This window comes from Lissotriton helveticus, chromosome 6, assembly GCF_964261635.1.
Source record: "Lissotriton helveticus chromosome 6, aLisHel1.1, whole genome shotgun sequence".
In the NCBI taxonomy this organism is placed as follows: Eukaryota; Metazoa; Chordata; class Amphibia; order Caudata; family Salamandridae; genus Lissotriton; species Lissotriton helveticus.
The window spans coordinates 1,101,456,900-1,101,479,101 of NC_136067.1; positions in this window are offsets into that span (position 1 = coordinate 1,101,456,900).

The window sequence follows — 22,202 nt, forward strand, 5'->3', positions numbered from 1 at the left end:
CCTCGTTTTTTCCTCTTTCAATGCGTGCTGCATTCTACAGCAAGCATTGAAAGAGGGAAATGCCTGCAGTGATTGCTTTTGTGCAGGAAGGGGCCCCTTGTTTCACAAAAGCAATCTCCCCATGGCGCAGGCATCCTTGCACCATGGTGCAAGGGTGCCTGCGCCGACGCATGGCAGCTGTTTCTGCGCCAGCGCAGGGGAGAGCACAAGAAGGAGACATATCATTGTAGGTATGTTGCATTCCTGTTCTCTGAAAGTGTCGCAGCGTGGCACAGCCAAAGGGATTGCGGTGCCGCGCTGCGGCACTTTCTTGTAGATCTGCCCCATGGTGTCGCCAAAAATGATCTGTTTGGAATGTACCTCTTGGCAACAAAATACAGTCATGGGAGGGAGGGAGGTACCCAGACGGTCAGATGGACAGGAAGGTTTTTTCTTTTTGACGATACATGGCAGAAGGAGCGCTTAAGTTTCACAAGCTGAAATTCTCGCCCCTAATAAAATGCTGGATTCTCCAGTTCAGCAGCACCTTTTGCCAGCTAGTTCTTTGCTGGGCTTGGGTGTGATAGTAGAAATTTGGGAGTTGTCTCTATATCTGTCACGTGATTCAGTTTCTCATTCCAGGAACTGCCCTGCCTGTTTTGGCAAGAGTACGTTCCCATCCCTTTGACACATCATAGTTTCAGGGTAATTTCAGCATGGGTGTTTCAACTGGATATAAGTGATTCTGCTTCGGCAACATATGTTAAAAATACTGCTCATTAAGCTGCAATATTTTAATCGCATTCCAATGTTAGGGAAGGCTTTCTGATGAAGTTTAAAACATTAACATTTTTGTTTTTGTGTACTTTCCTATCAGTTCATATAAATAAAACTTGATAAGACTATGAGGCATATTCTCAAGAACGTGTGATAACCATCGCAAAAGTAACTTAACGTAACTTCCAACATCGTAGTCTATCCTGGGAAAATAACGCTGTGTTAACGAAGCTTTCTCAGGATGGCGGCACCATGCGATATTACCCCGAGATAACGCATCAACTGATTGCGTTAAAACCAATGCCATGCCACAAAAATGCGAAACGCAAATGCAAAAAAAGCTGCGATATGGCCAATTGCGATACAAAAATCTGCGAAAACCAGCTACAGGCCTGCAATTCACATGCGGCAGGCGGGAAAAATCAAAACAAAATAGAAAAAAACTGACAAACAAATGCCAAACAACAGCGAAGCACAATGGATGTTGCCGGACCAAGTACGGAGGAGAACCAGAACCCCACAAGCCCCCCGGAGGACCTGCCTAGTACCTCAGGGTCAGGGAAGGCCAAGGAGAAGAAGAGTAGGAAGATGCACTTCAGTCCACAGGAAAACAGGATCCTGATAACGGAGGTGGTCAAACACCATCAACAACTGTTGGTCACCTCCACTGTGTCATTGGCAACAAAAAATGGTCTATGGCAGTCCATCATGGACAAGGTGAATGCAGTGGGAGTGCTGAAGAGGACAATGGAAGAGGTCAAGAGGCGCTGGAATGACGTCAAGTGCAAAACCAAGCTGAAACTCGCCAACAACCGGAAGACAGCAATGCAGACTGGAGGTGGGAGTCCTGGGCCACAGGAGGAGCTGGACAAAACGGAGGAAATGGTGTCCACAGTCATTAGTGGGGAGACGGTGGCTGGAGTTGGGGGACAGGACACTCCTCAACATGACCGGACACAACAGCACCAGGGTGAGTAACGTCCAGGGACTGGGGGGACTGGGGGAGATGGCCACAATGGCACACATGCACAATTGAGCTGAGCACATCTGCAGACAAACCATGCCCCAGACCCCAACTCCCACCAAGAGACCAATGTACCCAAGTATGCAACATCTCAGCACTGTATAAGCACAGAAGTCAAAGGCACATTGGGAAAAGAGATAAGGGGCAGGAAAACAGAGCAGCAGGGGCCACCCCCCCAAAATGTAGCACACACACATATCATGCAGAGCACGATAACACTGACAACAATGTGGCACAAACCGCAACACGTCCACAACAGAACATAGGACACAAATGGTGCCAACTGGGTGAAGATACTGGCCAATCACAAGTGGCAATGCGGGGAAATTTGAGATGATAATGTACAAGTACAAAAACACACTCGTCTGTTGTCAAAATGTTCACTTCCCCCATTAAATAGGTAGCTCCTCCCAAACAGCCACGATGTACACAGTCATGCAGTCTGTATGTAACCATGTACAATGCAACAACGCACATGTGAACACATTGTTAAACTGCATCTCCCCTTCACATTGCAGAGGGTCAATCAACACCTCCTGCGGAGCAGCCCAAACCTCTCTTCACTGATGACAAAGAGGGCCACCACACCTTCGACTCCTACGCCCTCCAAGAGTTCACTGACAGTCTCTGCAGCCCACCTCCAGGAGCAGGGCAGCCCAGCTGCAATGAGGACACCCCACCCCTTGCACAGACCACACAGCAGGCAGCACCCACCACCACGGCTGCCTCCCAGGACCCCCACAAAGAACACATGGCCTTCCAACGCTATGTGTTGGGATGCCAGGAGCAGCTGGCTGAACAGGTGCGGGTGGGCTTCGACCGTATGGCAGATAAACTAGATGCCATACGTGGGTGTCTAAGTTCCATCAGGGACCACTCACAGTCCCTAATGGACACCCACAGTCCCTTCCATGCTTTCCAATGAACCATGGCTGACTTCGCCAGAGTCTTGACTCAGAGATAAGAACGACTGTCTAGTCAGAGTGGCTCCAGCGAGCTCGCCCGGGAGGTGGGAAACATGCAGAGGCTCATGGAGCGGGCCAATGTGGAAAGAGCGGCTGCCAGGGCTGCACACCAGCGAGTGGTAGATGAGTTTCTCAATGACCTCCAAACCATCCTAATGGCATTGCTGCCACAAGGACTGGCACTGATGGATGCTGCTGCTACCACTACATCTACATCTCCGCCCCCTGAAGTGTCAGTGTCACACAGTGCGGAAGACATTCCACCTCCGGCCCCTGAGGTGTCACTGCCACACAGTTCTGGAGAAAGGCCTGTATCACCCACACCTGAGGCACATGAAACAGCAGAGGACGAAGAGGCGGATGAAAGCCCCATCAAGGTATGAAGGATGCAGTAACATTCATCTCCGCCATATGGCCGGTTTCAGCTTGGTTCTGCCCCCTGCATCATCACCTTCCACTGTCCCCTGATACACTCTGCAACCCTCACCTTGGACCTCGCAATGGACTGCCATATTCTGTTTGATCACCAATGACACAGCAAACAGACTGCGGACTGAACTCTCCCTCTTCCTTTGGACTTGTCATTCCCCGAAGGACTCTGGCTGGCCCTCCATGGGACAACATTGTAAAGTGGGGTTTGCATGGCCCTGTACTGCTCCAGATGCAACACTCCACTGAATGTGCATTAAACATTCCGAATCACACAGATATGTTGTGTTTATGGTCTTTCAAGTGTGGTAGTGTTGATGAATGTAGGGTCAGTGAATTCCTCCTAAGTCCATGTGGCTCATGTCGTTGGACTTGGGTCACATGGTGACACATTGCCGAATGTTGCCCGGGTGGCACTGACGCAACAACAGCGACACACCCATTTGTTACTTCCTTGTCCAGCCCCGTACGGAACAACGCCCAGAGCCCCGGGGTCATTGTTCAAACCCTTACGCTGGACAGGTATACGCCAGGCCAGCCCACTACACTTACGCTCAAGGGGGGGACAACAACGCCACATGTGCCAGAACTTCCCTGTAGTGATCTGCTGCTCACAGGTCTAGTTGTCAGCATGCCACAGCCACTCCCTCATGGCTGGTGTATACCTACACCACACCCATCCAGCACACGCGTCACAGGACATGTGACCCTGCCAATAAAAAAGGCCGGGAGTACGTGCTCTACGCCATTTCCAACCTCTCTCTGGGTATTCTGTGTGGTGTGCATGTAGGCATGGGGGCCCAGGGGCCTGCGACATCACATTCCGAAGGCCCAGAGGTGACATGATTGTGTATACACCACGATACCCAATCATAGAGGGTCCATGACTAGCGGGGCACAGACTTGGTGGCACCGGATACACTGTGGCCGGCACAGGCATACCGCCACAGGACAGAGACTTTCGGTGCACTGAGGAAGGGGCACCGTAAGTGCTGAGTGCGTGTGCAGCCTGCGATGATACCCTGTCCCGGCAGTCCGGATTGCTCAGGTTTTGTGTCCTATTGGACCGCAGTGTAGGACTGAGCCAGCCGGCAGAGCGGGCCTACCGCCATGTGGCGTCGCCTCCCGGATCACAGATTTAGTGGCACCTCAAGGGCTGAGCGGGTGTGCAGCCTGCGATGATGCCCTGTGAACTGGTATGTCCTCTGCCATGGTGAAATCGAGACCCAGCATAAAAAATTAGACCTGGTGGCCTTCGGAGCGGAGCTGCATGATGTGGGGTGTCCATGTCTGCGGGCCCGGGCTTGTGGCTTGCAGCGGCACGTGGTGGGCCCTCTTTTCTACATGCTGGTGTCGGAAGGTATTAACACCATACACAGGGTCTGGGCTTACTGGCAATAAGGACAAGCCTCACCAGAACAATGATAAACCAAGAAAAATACCAATATTGCCACCTTATTAGAACACTGGATCTCGAGTGATCTCTCGAATGACTGAATGAAGCAGTAATTCTCAATGAACCATATTTCAGAATGAATCAGTTTTTATTCTAAACTTAGATGCATGTATCAATTCAGTATGCAATTTTCGTTTTTTTGATTAATGGAACATTTTTTTAGTTCCACACTGAGCACAGATATTAAAGCAATTGACAATAAGTACAAAACATAATTTGACCACAAAATCACAACTCACACTCATCATTCATACCACATAAAACAGTCAAGATATAATACATTTATTTACAATCTATACAATATCACAGTTGTAATACAAACACAGCATTGGAAATGAATAAGTACACAACGTTATTAGTTTTTGAAATAATCAAAGGTTCCTAATGCCGGATGGAAGAGGTCTACGCGTTTCGATAACCCCTGGGTATGGGGAAATCTCATCAGGACCGTGTGCCTGTGAATGGAGAACGAGAGTCTATCAGAGGGGGGGACAAAACCAGCTACCTCACAACGCTACATTGAGAGAAAAGGGCAAATCCTACCTCTTAGTGGAAGACTTTGCTTTTGTGGGTCTCACTGTTGGATAAAAAATGAGGTGGATTTTAAAAAAACCTCTACAGAGAGGATGCCAGGGAGGCAATTAGTAATCTCAACATGAACATTCACTCGTGTCTACTTACATCGTGTTGCGCCTACTGCGGCCGTTTGTTGAACTGGAAGGACCAGGTTGGTGCGGAAAGCTGGGGGATAAGGAATTGGCTTGTGAGCTTAATTTTAATCAAATTAAGCTCACAAGCCAATTCCTTATCCCCCAGCTTTCCGCACCAACCTGGTCCTTCCAGTTCAACAAACGGCCGCAGTAGGCGCAACACGATGTAAGTAGACACGAGTGAATGTTCATGTTGAGATTACTAATTGCCTCCCTGGCATCCTCTCTGTAGAGGTTTTTTTAAAATCCACCTCATTTTTTATCCAACAGTGAGACCCACAAAAGCAAAGTCTTCCACTAAGAGGTAGGATTTGCCCTTTTCTCTCAATGTAGCGTTGTGAGGTAGCTGGTTTTGTCCCCCCCTCTGATAGACTCTCGTTCTCCATTCACAGGCACACGGTCCTGATGAGATTTCCCCATACCCAGGGGTTATCGAAACGCGTAGACCTCTTCCATCCGGCATTAGGAACCTTTGATTATTTCAAAAACTAATAACGTTGTGTACTTATTCATTTCCAATGCTGTGTTTGTATTACAACTGTGATATTGTATAGATTGTAAATAAATGTATTATATCTTGACTGTTTTATGTGGTATGAATGATGAGTGTGAGTTGTGATTTTGTGGTCAAATTATGTTTTGTACTTATTGTCAATTGCTTTAATATCTGTGCTCAGTGTGGAACTAAAAAAATGTTCCATTAATCAAAAAAACGAAAATTGCATACTGAATTGATACATGCATCTAAGTTTAGAATAAAAACTGATTCATTCTGAAATATGGTTCATTGAGAATTACTGCTTCATTCAGTCATTCGAGAGATCACTCGAGATCCAGTGTTCTAATAAGGTGGCAATATTGGTATTTTTCTTGGTTTATCATTGGTGTCGGAAGGTAAGCAGTGAGGCCTGGGTGCGCAGGGGTGGGCATGCACCGCGTGGTGGTGGGAGGGGCTGGGGTGCAGCTGGCTGGGTGCGGTGGATAGGGGATGATGTTTTGTGCAGTTGTATGTACTGTGCCATTCATGTGTCTGGACTCTGTTTCAGATGATGGGTCTGTCTCAGATGTGTGGGACAGTGTTGGCACTCTCTCTCCCTGTCCCTCTCTTCTTTTCTCTGTGTCTCCCCCTCTCTGTCCGTCTATCTCTCTCTCTTCCTCTCTGTCCGTTCATCTCTCTCTCTCCCTCTCTGTCTGTCCATCTCTCTCTCCCCCTCTCTGTCCGTCTATCTCTCTATCCCTCTTCTCTCTCTCACTCTCCTTCGCTCTCTCTCTGTCCCTTGATGTGCGCAGGACACATCTTCTCATCATGATTTTTGTCTTGCAGGCTGTGACGTACAGATTGTCCCGAGGGGAGCCGCCATGAGGCTTCATTTCTGTTCTGTGTTTGTTTTAATACATTTTCATTTGTTGCTTCGAAGGTGAATGTGTGATGCTCATTTTTGTGACGACACATGCATGTAACCAGATGTGATTGTGCGACATCAGGCGGATTAGTTGGTACATGATTCAGTGTATTTGATGTGGTATGTCTTTGGCCTGGGGGGGGGGGCCGGAGAGGGGGGGTCCTGGGGGTGGTGGCGGTGGGTGTTGTGGTCCTGTTGGGGCTCCGAGCTGCATGATGAGTGGTTCCATGGCATCTGTTGCCCTTCAGGTGTGGCTCTGGGCTGGTCTCCCTTTTCTGGTGCAGGCTGTGGTCCGACTTTGCACCAGGTCAGAGCAGGTATTAGTTTCCTACTGCTAGCGCACCTTAACGCATGTTTTATGGTCGTATCGCCAATCGGGCTGGTCACTGAGAATATTGCGGAGTGGTGTTGTCGCGGCTTTTGGCTCGGGAAAGCCTACTCTGCATCTCATTAGCGATAGTTGCTGGGGTCATCTGTGGCAATGTTTTTTGCTGCTGCTATCGCAGGTAAACTGGTGCTATGGGATGTTAGCACCAGTTTGTGAATGGGGTGATAAATTTATCGCGACTTTGGCTGTGATAAAGTGCTGTTAACTCTGCGATAGCTCCTTGAGAATATGCCCCTATGTGTGGTACCATCAAACTAACAAAAAGTCATGTTGGCTAAAAATATATTTCTTCAAATTGAATGCCTTCCATCATCATAAAAGAAAGCCAAATGGCTATAGCTTTTACATATACAAATGTAAAATTTGAATGTATTGTAACTGGAAATAGCTGACACAATTGAAAAATGTACACTAATATGTGTTCTACCCTGGGTGGGTTTGGGAAAAACATCCCTGGGTTTGGGCCACCGACTGGAAAGAGCAAGTATTGACAGAGTCAGTAGTTCTCGCCTTTTGAGCCTACTGACTTTACAAAGGCTAAGCAGCATCAGCTAAAATTTAAAAAAACAAGCATTGGTAAAGACAACAGGTTTTGCCTATGTTCACTTAGGACCTACGGTATTGTTAGGGCCACTGGACTTATGAGGCAGGATTGAGTAAAACATGCAGTGAGAAAAAACTAATTTTGCGGCAAACTCCAGCACATTTTGTAATAGTATTACTTCATTATGTTGTCACTTTCAAACTTGATAGCATTGTCTGGGCATTGGTTGCACTTCATAAGTACCAGTTTAATACCTAAATATAGCAACAAGCAACAGAAAGGTGACTGGTCCAGCTTTGCAAAGAGTCTTCCACTGTGCTGCAACACGTGTCACTGCATTTTAGTAACTTTTGAACAGTTTGGGCTAGTAAATATTTTTTTACCAAAATATTCAGATGACTGATGCCAAATCTATTTGCCTTTTTCAATGTTTTTTACCTGGTGGATAGTATGCTATTAACCGAATTAGTTAGTCAAGTGTTTGTAATTTAGTGACTGACTTAAAGATACTTTCATTTTGGAGCAAAGTGAAGTTGAATCTGTTATCAGTTCCATATCTAGAGCGCCATGAAGCACCTTGCGAGTGGATGACCATGTTTAACAAATTACCAAATAAAACCAAAGAATGAAGAAAAGTGTTAGAAAGGCGATCCCGGGGGAGGCAGAAGATGTCTGACTGACCACCCCTAGGTCCACCTCTCCGTCGAGAAGTAGCCGAGCGTTACCGAGAGGCCTCCTGGGTGAGGGCCCTCCCCTAGGATCGTACAGCAGAGTAACCACAACACTACAAACGGACACCACACAAGAAGATAAGTTCTTAGGCTTTATCAAGAGTAAAGGTTACTTGTTCTTAGCGATATATACAGGCAGATCGATGGATCTGTAAAGTCTCGTAAGGAAGGGACAGGGTAGCGGGACAGTCTCAGTACGGGTGTAGGAAGGGATACCCTGCGTACAGCTCTCAATCCTCGAGCCGGGGGTTCCGAGAGGCCGAGCCGCGGCAGCGCCAGCAGGACTCGACAGGTGGTCTTTACGGAGAGGAGGCCGCGGCAGCGCCAGCAGGCCTCGAGGTGGTTTCGGCGAAGATGGGCCGCGGCAGCGCCAGCAGGCTCTCAAGATGGTTTCAGAGAAGGTAGGCCGCGGCAGCGCCAGCAGGCTCTCAAGGTGGTTTCAGAGAAGGTAGGCCGCGGCAGCGCCAGCAGGCTCTCAAGATGGTTCAGCGAAGGTGGGCCGCGGCAGCGCCAGCAGGCTCTCAAGATGGTTTCGGAGAAGGTAGGCCGCGGCAGTGCCAGCAGGCTCTCAGGGTATCTTCAGGTTACAGGCACAAGAGTTCTTCTGGTGTCGGCCACGACAGCGTCAGCAGGGCTTCCAGTCCAGGATACAACTGACGTCCTACTCCGGGGCTGGCCCAGATATAGGACTGGAGTCCTTTGATGTCTGGACCCTCGCGCCTGGGGGTCAGATGGGCCAGGATGATGGTGTCCAGACACCCAGCAGGGGGGTGGAGCCAGCGCCCAGGGAGGCCGGAGGGCGATCGATACCAGGCGTCCGGGGACGGCTGGAGGCCCATCGAAACTTCCCTCCTCTGGGATCTGTTGAGTGGCCACTCGACCACCTGGGTGGATCTTCGTGCCTCGATGTCGGGGCTTCGCTGGGGCCTTGGTCGGGGCCAAGGCCACGTGGTCGTGACGTGGTGGGTCCAAGATGGAGTCGGGCGAGGCCTCGTGCTCAGGACGTGGTTCGTGACGTGATGGCCCAGGATGGAGTTAGGCCGGTAGTGGTGGTCCGGGGTGGTAACCGGACCGGCAGGGTTGGGGCGTGCAGGGCCGGGCAAGGGCCGCCCGATGCCCGGCAGAGGGCCAATGTCGTTCGGGGCCCACCGTGCGGGAGGGGTAGGACCACGCCATGAGGCCGGGTCCAACACGCGTCCCCCCCCAGCTGAAGGCAGGGGAGAGTCACCCATCTTCTTGGGTGTTCTCCTCGCCGAGGCGGAAGAATCGGGACAGGCCGTCAGCATTGGCGTGGTCGTTGCCGGGGCGATGCTCCACAGTGAAGTCCATCCCTTGGAGGGAGATGGACGATCGCAACAGTTTCGGGTTTTCACCCCGCATCTGCATCAACCAACGCAGGGGCCGGTGGTCGGTCTGGACCCGGAAGTGGGTGCCGAAGAGGTAGGGCCGGAGCTTCTTTAGGGCCCACACGACGGCGAAGGCTTCCCTCTCGATGGTGCTCCATCGTTGTTCTCTGGCCAGCAGCCGCCGGCTGATGAAGGCAACGGGAAGGTCGACTCCCTCAGGGTTTACTTGGGATAGGACCGCCCCAATGCCGTGCTCCGAGGCGTCGGTTTGGACCACAAACTCTCGGCTGTAGTCGGGGGCTTGGAGCACAGGGGCGGTGCACATGGCGGTCTTCAGTGTGTCGAAGGCGCCCTGGCACTCGGGGGTCCAGCGCACCTTTTGGGGTAACCTTTTGGAGGTCAGTTCTGTGAGGGGCCCCACAATGCTTCCATAGTCTCTTATGAAGCGCCGATAATATCCGGTGAGCCCCAGGAAGGCTCGGACTGCTGTTTGGGTGACAGGGGGCTCCCAGGCCCGGATGGCGTCAATCTTTGGCTGGAGGGGAGCCACCTGGCCGCTCCCTACTTGGTGCCCCAGATAGGTCACGGATCCTTGGCCTATCTGGCACTTGCTGGCTTTTATTGTCAGTCCGGCTCGTCGGAGGGCCGTCAGGACCTCCCAGAGGTGGGTCAGGTGCTCGTCCCAGTGGAGGCTGTACACCGCAATGTCGTCTAGATAGGCGGCACTGAACTCTTCTAGTCCGGCCAGCACCCTGTTCACGAGTCTCTGTAAGGTGGCCGGGGCGTTTTTCATGCCGAAGGGCATCACTTTGAAATGGTAGTGGCCATCAGGGGTCGAGAAGGCCGATCGCTCTTGTGCTCCAGGGGTGAGGCCGATCTGCCAAATCCGGCCGTGAGGTCGAAGGTGCTGAGATACCTGGCGGCCCCCAGGCGATCGATCAGCTCATCCGCCCGGGGGATGGGATGGGCATCGGTCCTGGTGACTGCATTCAGCCCCCGGTAATCAACACAGAACCGGAGCTCCGGGGGTGTGCCGGGAGCGGCGGCCTTAGGGACCAGGACAACAGGGCTGGCCCAGGGGCTGTCGGAGGGTTCGATTACCCCCAGAGCTAGCATCTTGGTTACTTCGGATTGAATGCAGGCCCGAACTCGGTCGGGCACTCGGAAAGCTCGGTGTCTTACAGGCGGGCTGTCTCCGGTGTCTACATCGTGGACACACCACCGGGTGATCCCAGGAGTGAGGGAAAATAGATCTGCAAATTGCCCCAGCAGCTTCCGGCAATCTTGGTGCTGTTCTGGGGTCTTGGTAGAGGAGAGCGTGACTCCTTCGACGGAGCCGTCTTTCTCGGTGGTGCTCAGGAGATCGGGTAGAGGTTCGGAGTCGTCTTCAGCTCTGTCATCGGTTGCTAGCAGCAGACTTAGTTCAGTGCGTGCGAAGTGCGGCTTGAGACGGTTAGCGTGTAGAACCCGGAGGGGGTTCCTGGGGGACTCCATGTCCACCAGATAGGTGACGGGGCTCTTGCGCTCCACCACTTTGAAGGGCCCCGTCCACTTGTCCTGGAGGGCACAAGGTTCAACCGGGGACATGACCCAGACCTGCTGGCCCGGCTCAAATTCGATGGACGAGGCGTTCTGGTCATACCAGCGTTTCATCTCCTCCTGACTGGCTTCCAGTTTGGCTTCGGCGAGTTCCCGGAACTTCCGAGTCTGGTTGCGGAGGGTCAGGAGGTACTGGTAGACATCTGGTGGAGCACCCCGGGCAGCCGTCTCCCAGCCTTCTTTGACCAGGCTGAGGGGGCCTCGGACCGGGTGCCCATACAATAGTTCGAAGGGGCTGAACCCCAGGGATTTCTGGGGTACCTCGCAATAGGCAAACAGGAGGCAGGGCAGCAGGACATTCCATTTGCGCCATAGAGGCTCTTCTAGGCCCTTGATCATCCCCTTCAGTGTTCGGTTAAACCGCTCTACAAGTCCATTTCCTTGGGGGCGATACGGGGTGGTTAACTTATATGTGACCCCGCACTGTTGCCACAGGGACCGCATATTTTTAGATATAAAGTTTGTGCCCCGATCACTCACGACTTCTCGGGGGAAGCCGACTCTGGAGAAGATCCCCATTAGGGCTCTGCCCACTACTGGGGCCGTGATGGTTCGGAGGGGGATGGCTTCGGGATAGCGGGTGGCATGGTCCACCAGAACGAGGATGAAGCGGTGCCCCTGAGAGGTGCGGGGGTCCAACGGTCCCACTATGTCGATCCCCACTCGCTCGAAGGGGGTGGTGACCACGGGGAAAGGCTGGAGGGGAGCTTTGACTCTTCCCCCGCTCTTCCCGCTGGCTTGACAGGTCGGACAGGATCGGCAGTGATTGCTTACATCGTTGCGCATTTTCGGCCAGTAGAAATGGGTCACCAGGCGGCTGTAAGTTTTGTCCTGCCCCAGGTGCCCGGCGAGGGGCACGTCATGTGCCAAGTTCAAAAGGAAGTCTCTGAATCGGAGGGGAACGACCAGCACCCGGCTGGCCCCTAGTTCGGCAATCTTCTGCTCGCTGTAGAGAAGGTCGTGATCCCAATAGATCCAGTGGGACCCCGAGGGGTCTCCAGCGGCTTGAGTGGCGGCTTGTTGTCGGATTCCCTCGAGGGAGGGACAGGTTTTCTGTTCCTGCCGGAATTGTTCGCGGGTGGGGCCACCTTCTTGGCGCCATTGAGCTAGTTCTGGAAGGTGGCCGAGCTCGGTGAGGTCTTCATGGCTGGGCCCTTGAGGGCCGGGTTCAGGGTCGGCGTCCTCGGGGACGGCGGGCGGTGGAGGTGCGGGCCACTCCGGTTCTTCTGGCAGGGCATCTTCGATCGGGGCGGAGGCCCGGGCGGTCATGGATCGGGTGGTCGCGCAGGCCCACTCGGGAAGGCCTAGCATCCCCAGATGCTCTCTCCGCTCGACTTGGGCCCAGGGGGAACTTTCCAGGTCGTTCCCGAGGAGGCAGTCTACGGGGGCATCGTCCCGGACGGTCACTTTCAGCATGCCCGACACCCCTTCCCATTCGAAGGGGATGCCATCTGGCACCAACTCTCGGAGTAATCCGCCGACCGCACCGGGCACAGGACATTGGGTAGAATCTGTTCTGGGGTCACCAAGTGGCAGCGGACCGCCGTCACGCTGGCTCCAGTGTCCGGGAGGGCTTCGGCCCGGCGTCCATTGATGGTGACCCATTGGCGGTATTTCTGGGTGTTGCCTGGGATCGGGTCTCGGGGGATCATGTCTCGTTCACCCAGGCACGCCAAGATCATAGCGGCGGGCTCCCACTCGGCCTGCTCGGGGTCGTTGTCCTCTTCCTCGCCTCCTTCTGTACCCAGGGCGGCGGCCGCGATCTGGCGGTTCGGGGGGCCGGTGGTGTCGGGTCGCTGGTTCATCGGGCAGAGGGGGTCATTCGCATAATGACCCTGTCGCTGGCATCTGTGGCAAGTAACGTTCGGGCGAGGCCCCGGTCGTACGGGAGGGGCCCCCCGCCGGCCCAGGGATGGCGAAGTGGAAGTAGGGGAGAACCCCGGGGGGGAATCCCGGCCCCTGCTCTGGCCTCCTCCTCCGCCTCGGGGTCTGTGTTTTCCGGGGGATCCCCGGCCGTAGTCTCCCAGCGGGCTTCGGGGGACTCGGGTGCTCACCCATCTATCAGCCTCGACAGCGAGTTTTTGTGGCTCTGTCAATTTGCTGTCGAGGAGATGCTGCCGGAGTTCGATAAAGCAGTTGTTGGAAAGATGTTCCCATATAATGAGGTCGACCAACTGCTGGTAGGTGGTGACCTGACTGCCTTTGACCCACCCTTCGAAGGCTCTGCTGAAAAAGTTCACGTACTCCACCCATGTGGTACCGGGGATTTTTTTACAGTCTCGAAACCGCTGTCGGTACATTTCGGGGGTGAGTCCGTAGCGAGTGAGGAGGGCTGTTTTCATGTGTTCGTACGAGGTCATCTCGGCATCGGGAAGCTCTAGCAGGGCGTCTCTCCCCTCGTTGACGAACTTCCCCCACAGGCCGGCGCCCCAGTCCTTGAGGGGTACTCGATGGGCGGTCATGGCTACTTCGTAGGCTTTGAACCATTGTTGGATGTCGTCATTCTTATAGTACTCTTTGACGACATCCTTCGGTATGTGCACCTTCGTGTCCATAGGGGGGGGGCGAGGTCTTGCCCCCGGATGCGCTGGCATCATTCGTTTTGGCCTTGAATTCTAGTTCCTTTAAGCCGCGCTCATGCTCGAGCATGAGTTTCTTTTCTTCGAGGTCTATTTGTCTTCGTCTTTCCTCCAGGTCTCCTTCCAGTCGTAGTTGCTCGAGGGCTAATTTTCTTTCTGCCAGCTGGATTTCTCCGTCTTGCCGGAGTCGGGCGAGCTCTAATTCGTGGAGCCTGTTCCTCTCTCGTTCTCGGGCGTCTTCGTGGGAGAGTCCCGTGCCTAGATTGGCGGGTCTTTCCTCTGCTGGGGTCGTCTCGGTCTCCCGGCGTCCGTTCGGGCCCGGTTTATCTTCGTTCTGGGGTGGCGTGTCACCAGCTTCCACCCATGCTTGTAGGGCCGATTTAAAGTCGTCCTTGGTGCTTAGGCCAGTGGTAGCGATGCCCAGGTCTTTGCAGAATTGTTTTAATTCCTTATGACTGTAATCTTCCATTTTCTCTTTCTGGAATTCCGTAGTCGGTCTGTTTTCTTGAGTAGTCATGGTCTTAGTGTGTTTTTCTCGGTAGTGGGTGAATCACTCTCTGTACGGTCTGCGTCGGCTCGGATCCCGTCGCCTGCCACCAATGTTAGAAAGGCGATCCCGGGGGAGGCAGAAGATGTCTGACTGACCACCCCTAGGTCCACCTCTCCGTCGAGAAGTAGCCGAGCGTTACCGAGAGGCCTCCTGGGTGAGGGCCCTCTCCTAGGATCGTACAGCAGAGTAACCACAACACTACAAACGGACACCACACAAGAAGATAAGTTCTTAGGCTTTATCAAGAGTAAAGGTTACTTGTTCTTAGCGATATATACAGGCAGATCGATGGATCTGTAAAGTCTCGTAAGGAAGGGACAGGGTAGCGGGACTGTCTCAGTACGGGTGTAGGAAGGGATACCCTGCGCACAGCTCTCAATCCTCGAGCCGGGGGTTCCGAGAGGCCGAGCCGCGGCAGCGCCAGCAGGACTCGACAGGTGGTCTTTACGGAGAGGAGGCCGCGGCAGCGCCAGCAGGCCTCGAGGTGGTTTCGGCGAAGATGGGCCGCGGCAGCCCCAGCAGGCTCTCAAGATGGTTTCAGAGAAGGTAGGCCGCGGCAGCGCCAGCAGGCTCTCAAGGTGGTTTCAGAGAAGGTAGGCCGCGGCAGCGCCAGCAGGCTCTCAAGATGGTTCAGGGAAGGTGGGCCGCGGCAGCGCCAGCAGCTCTCAAGATGGTTTCGGAGAAGGTAGGCCGCGGCAGCGCCAGCAGGCTCTCAGGGTATCTTCAGGTTACAGGCACAAGAGTTCTTCTGGTGTCGGCCGCGACAGCGTCAGCAGGGCTTCCAGTCCAGGATACAACTGACGTCCTACTCCGGGGCTGGCCCAGATATAGGACTGGAGTCCTTTGATGTCCGGACCCTCGCGCCTGGGGGTCAGATGGGCCAGGATGATGGTGTCCAGACACCCAGCAGGGGGGTGGAGCCAGCGCCCAGGGAGGCCGGAGGGCGATCGATACCAGGCGTCCGGGGACGGCTGGAGGCCCATCGAAACTTCCCTCCTCTGGGATCTGTTGAGTGGCCACTCGACCACCTGGGTGGATCTTGGTGCCTCGATGTCGGGGCTTCGCTGGGGCCTTGGTCGGGGCCAAGGCCACGTGGTCGTGACGTGGTGGGTCCAAGATGGAGTCGGGCGAGGCCTCGTGCTCAGGACGTGGTTCGTGACGTGATGGCCCAGGATGGAGTTAGGCCGGTAGTGGTGGTCTGGGGTGGTAACCGGACCGGCAGGGTTGGGGCGTGCAGGGCCGGGCAAGGGCCGCCCGATGCCCGGCGGAGGGCCAATGTCGTTCGGGGCCCGCCGTGCGGGAGGGGTAGGATCACGCCATGAGGCCGGGTCCAACAAAAAGAAAATGAGACCAAAGAAGACGATTTGTAAAGCAAACGACTAATGACTAACCCTGGGCGTAGTATGCGTAGTGGGGCTACGCGAAGCTACGCAAAGTGGGCGAGAAACTACCCCCACTTGCGCACTTCGCGTAGCCCCACTACGCCCCGCCTGCCCCCATTTCTCACGAGAAATGCGCATGCGCAGGCGGTCGCGCATGCGCATTGGTATCCAAGACGGCGGCGTGAACGAGCAGAGGGAGCCCGGGACGCAGCGGACAAGGTAAGTGCCTTTTATTTACTTTTCTTTGAGCATTTACAAAAATTAGGTATGTAGGGGAGGGCGGGAGGGAGGCGGGTGGCGGGCAACTTCGCTACGCCCACAGAGTGGGCGTAGTGTTGCCTGCCACGCCTACTTTGCAAAGAGCGAAGTAGGCAACACTAGCGTGGGCGTAGCGAAGTCCTTCGCCCAGGGTTACTAATGACATTAAACTGAGAAAAAGTAGTTATCAAAGGCTAGCGCCATGGCCTGGGATATGGCCTGGTTTTATTAATCAACTTAGCAAAGTGAGGGGAATTCTTACAAAGAACTGCTGGTTACTTGTATGAGGCACCGTAAAGTGTGTATTATGATGGTGTAACAAATGAACTACAGCACAGTAAATGTTTAAGATTAACAGGTTCAATCAATCTTTATTGAGAAAGATGATAAATCAAAGAAAAAAGTGAAAATAAACTAAAACTGCACAAATAAACTTAGGAACTTGTCTGCAATAGGCAAACCGATCCAAAAATAAGGGCTTGTTAGACATGTTTGGCCATCATCTGTTGTTACAGTACTGCAGACTTCTATACAAAGACCAACCCAACCTTTCAATGGATGTGTTAGAAAAGGGCCCAATGTGCTTCAATCAACATCACAGGCAGGGTGCACCCGCCCGGTGCATGACTGGCAGTGACCACTCATCAGATGAGGGGGCCAAGTTCTACATCACATCGGCATCTCTTGCAAGGACATACCAGGGCACGACTGCCTCAAGGCCACTCGCTGGAAATGAATGTTTCGCAACAGAATCACTTGCAAGTACCACCTGCTCGTGGCACCACTGTCCGGCCCACTCAGCAGACACAGAGGTCAGGTACCCGTGGCTTCACTGCCCCAAGCCCACTCAGCTGAATTGGGGCCTAGCACGCCCTCCTGACAATCTGCTCCATCACACTCATGGTGTAAGCCTGGGACACACTGTCACAGTAGTACGCAGCCACCATCCTCAATGCAGTGTGTCTCTCTCCCTTCACAATGTGACCCTACCGCCCAACCAAGAGTGTAGAAACCGAATTCTAAAACCTACATCCTTCGATGGGCAAGCATGTGTATGCCTTGTAATGTTTTGATGCTCTCTGTATGGCCTCCCGAGGAGCACTGCTCCAGCTGAGGCCTCAAAAGCTGGATGCAATGTGTTCTGGCCATCTTCAGAACAACCTCAGACATGGGCACTCTCATTTTAGTATGAGGAATGATCTATTGTTTTTTTAAATTCAATTCATAAATAGGCCCTCAGTTAAGTATGGATGTTGCTTGGACCATTTAATTGATTAAAAAGAAGCTCCCAATGCGTCTATTCTCTGGATTTGAAATAAGGCTCGACTGTAAGCAGCCCCCCTTCCATAAATGATTGACTGGACACTTAGCTTCTCCCGTATCACAATTATTAAAGCCCACCGGCCACGCCTTTACGGCAAACTTTGCGACAAATCACCCAGTTAGCTTCTAACTGCCTCAACTACACGTCAGGCCACACGGAACAAACCTAAAGCACAACTAGTCTCCGACAACAAAACATCAGTTCTGTCCACATTTCCTATTGCTCCAGTGTATACCCACCATACTCGGATCTTCGATTGAATTCTGTAAATCTGAGCGCGTAGTTACTGAACCTGACTAGTGCAGCGAGGTCATCCCAAAGGTAGAATACTTCGCACAAAAACACATGTAACCTTAGTAATTGCGATATATGCAAATGTATCTGCGTACTTCACACATTACTACCAACTGATATGTGAAACGAAGACTTTTGAACAAGCGTGTCCTGATAAGAAAACCACTGTGTTGCCATAATAATGGTACAGGCGCTACACAAATGCTGTTAGCATCACATGCAGTAAGGTTGGTTGCATGTAGGTGCTTCTCATGTTGGCTTTAAAATGAAGTTGGTGGAAGTGATCGATTTTCTTCATCATTCTCAGCATTTTGTTGTGTTTCTCAGGGGCGTATTATCAAGCAGGGCGTTAAAATTATCGCCGTTTTAACGGCAAAAAACTGCCGCTAAAGTGGCGATAATGGGCTTGATAATATGCCCTGGAGAATTCCAATAGAAGCCCATGTTCACACCAGAACATCGGTTTCTATTGGAATTCACACAGCCATATTATCAAACCCATTATCGCCGTTAAATGTGAAGGACATCTAACATGGGCTTCAATTGGAATTCCATAGAGCATATTATCAAGCCCATAATCGCCGTTTTAGCTGCAGTTTTCTGCCGCTAAAGCGGCAATAATTTTATTGTCTGTCTTGATAATATGCCCCCAAGAGTGAGAGGAGGGCAGCAGTGAAGATGGCGTGCTCGCTTGTAAATTAAAGCACAAGAGTGGGTCCCAGCTTTGGCTCTAGGGGGACTGGTGAGTGCGCATTGCGATCAGTTAGTTGGCTTCCCGCAAAGCATGTAGAACTGAGTTCATGAGGACTCCATTGAGATCAGCACAGCGCTATGAGCCTGCAGCACTACCCTGAGATGGATGAAAGGAGTACTTGGGCCTTGGGACACTGAGAAGGGAAACACACCAGGAACAATAGCATATAGTATGCGAAAACCACTAGAAATGGAGGGAAAGTAAGAGGCAAGCACATGAACAAATTAAAAATAAGGGCTGGATTGCGGGGACGGAGGGCAGCTGGTTGTTGACATGGGGGTCATTCTGCTTTGAGTAGGAGCTGCATTGACACCTCACTGCATAATAATAAGTGGCAAACTAGGAATGCAGAGTTCAGATCGCCGCCGGTCCTCCGGGATGTCGGCTCAGAGGCTGTGTTAATCCGAAAGAGAAATGTTTGCTAATTGGAAACTCGCTGCAGCCGGCCCCAGGGTTGTAGGCTAGGCGTTGTGTGCTTTTTTTGGTTTTTGACAATAACATTTATAAATAAAAAAAAACAATCCTCCATTTCTGACCCAAAAAAAAAAATAAGGGCTGGATGTATGTCCCTTTTAAGATTTATATTAAATACAATTGATTTCATGCTGTACAAGCGAAACCTAATCACAAGTACAACGCAAGCACTGTGCAGGCGAAACCTAAAAAAAGGTTCAATGATGGGCAACTGCTGGCACCCATGCCATTTTGTACGTGCGTGCACTCATGATGCTTTATAGGTGTGCATATGTCACTTGAGCGCCATAGGTTTATTTACTTTTCCATGTTTTTCTCACTAAATTTAAAAAAAAGAAAATTGGCTGGCGCAAAATCACTTTTTTAAAGGCTTAATGGCCAGCATTAATTTGCTACCCCGGCACAAAAATGGGCCCATAGGGGGTAGTGATCAATGGAGGAGCTGGGAAAGGGAAGCAATGGGGAGTGTGAAGGGTTAATAGAGCAATGAAGGTGCTTGAGGCTGGGGCAGGGAGGCCACAAAAATTATAATAAAAAAAATCAGGGAGGGTTGTGGAAACCCATTGACTGCTCATTGCTGCACAATTTTGTTCTGTGCCTGAAGGCTTTTATAATGGCAGCTAAATTAACACAATGGTTGGTTTTGTTTTTCACCACACAAGTACCTGCGCGAAACCTTCACAAATAACCCCACAGTGTTACAGAGTTAGAAAATGCATGGTAGTCAGTGCAGTTTCAGCAGAACAGGACAAGCAACTTGATTCTGCAACTGTGTGAAGGCACCAAATTGGTAAGTTCATGATAGATCATTGAAATGTAGAGATGCCACAGTATTCTTAGCTATGAAAATATCTGCATGACCATAGAAATAAGAGCATCGTTATATAAGTGTGGAATACAAGCGTCAAATCAAAAATGTTGTCTATCCGGTCTTACTGTCCCTTTCACAGTGTTAAGTAGGCTCCTCCAAAGCATTCCAGTGTGTTGCACAATTACTCTAATCCACCTGGGGAGGCCATGTGTTTATACAAATGATATTCTCTGTTCTGTTCATTGATACGCTCCACATCACCCCCGCCTTTGGCAAGCAACAGATGCCCAAGAGAAAAGGTGCAGTCAGTCATTCAGAAACTGTACCTTCTTGCTGAGGCTCTGTTAGACCTGGCATCTTTTGGCGTGTTTCCCTTGTCCTTTTGCTTTCTGACCTCCTGGTTTTGACTCTGTTTTTGCTGGTTTAGTGTCTCTGCACACTTTCTCACTGCTATTCAGTGTTAAATGCAAGTGTTCCTACTATACATTTTGCAATGGATTGGTGCTCCATGATTGGCAAGTTTGATTTACTGGTAAGTCCCTAGTAAAGTGCACTGAGAATACTGGGGTAAATCCCAGCTTTTTCCCCTCACCGATGCAACTACACAAATTTTACCCGATTATCCCCTCGCTTGGTGCGATGACAGAGTCACATACCTGGGTACAGTGATAACCAGAAACAGGGACTTGATGACAGACAATTACGGGCATGCATTAGACCCCCTGACAGAAAAAAATCACCAGATGGATAGCCATGTCGATCTCGATGGCTGGGAGAGCCTCGCTGATAAAAATGATAATCCTTCCTAAAATGTTATATTTATTTATTAACATCCCCCATGCCCCCAGCAGACACTTTTTCAAAGCACTGAAAACTCAACTCATTCGCCTCACCTGGGGCGGTAAACAACCCAGATTAAACTGGGACACCCTTACCCGACCATTTAGCGCTGGCGGATTTGAAATTCCAGATCTGGAATTGTACTTCAGCTGTGTGCAAGCCCACTAAGCTGTGTATTGGATGGGCACCCCTCCCTACCTGCCTCATGTAGCAATTGAGCACAGGTATATGACCCCGACCTCTTGTACAGCCTATTTAAACTCACCTGCTACTCCGAGACACCTCGCTTCGACCATGGTAGACTGCACCACCAGTGCCTGGCGGGACCTAGCTCGCCGCCTTCACTTAGACATAATGTACTCCCCCCTGTTACCTCTCCAGGGTAGACTTGACCTCCCAGTCACACAGGAGGGTTGATGCCACCGGCTCCTTTGGAAACTTTAGTTCCAGACCTAGGGAGATTTATACACCAATGGGACATTTCACACTAAAGAGGAATTCTTTGGATATACCTCACCCACCCCACTGGAACCTTTCCTCTATATTAGACTGAGGCAGGATGTTAGGGCCCTTACCCCGAGCTTCCCACAAGAACCCCCCACCATGGCTCCACTACACGCCCTGCTTCAGAAAGACACTCCCACACATATAGTCTCTCTGCTATATTGCACTACCCTAACAGAGAGCTCACATGAAGTTTCCTCGGCCAGAGCGCACTGGGAGGAAGAACTTGGATGGATAATGGTCTTACTGTTGCCAACAGACTAGGAAAATATCAGCTAGCAGCAGACTGCGCATTATCCACTACAAAAACCTACACCGCCTCTACCACACACCTGCACAATTGATGCGCTTCCAATTGCGAGACTCTGATTGCTGTGACCGATGCGGTAGAGAGGGAGCGAACGTTAAACACCTAGCCTGGGACTGTGCCCCTATTCAACGTTACTGGACGGAGGTATTGGACGCGTTTGATCAGATGACCGGGTTGCATGTCCCTGATGACCCCCTTATTGCGGTCCTCAGCTACACCAGGGCACTGGAAGCTGCTGTTCGGAAATACATATCCTTGGCACTCCTGCTATCTAAGTGGCGAGTGGCCTGCAGATGGAGACGAGGGAGGGCACCCAAATTAAAAAAATGGCTGAATAATCTCATATTTTGTCAAGATCAATTACACACCTATGCTGAGCTCCTGCCACCTTCCTCCCACCCGTGCGATATTTGGTCTCCCATACAGCTGTACCTTTTAGCGCAATCTGCCTCCACTGACCCCGCAACAGATGTGCCACCTGATGAGTGAAGGCACTCCGACAGGGGGTTTGGACTAGCTTTTACTGAGGCCTTGTTATGTCTGAAATGTAGATCTCCCAATATTTATGCGATTGGGATGGTTTGGATGTTTATAGATGCATTGTGCTAATGACGTTCCTATACTATATGACTGGGTAATAAGCTATGTCGGGTATGTCGTATGGCAATTTACATCTGTTAAGTCTTTTTGTTCTGTGATTAAAACCAATAAAGACATTTTTTTTAAAGTGCACTGAGAGTGCCAGGACCTGTAAATCAAACGCCACTAGCG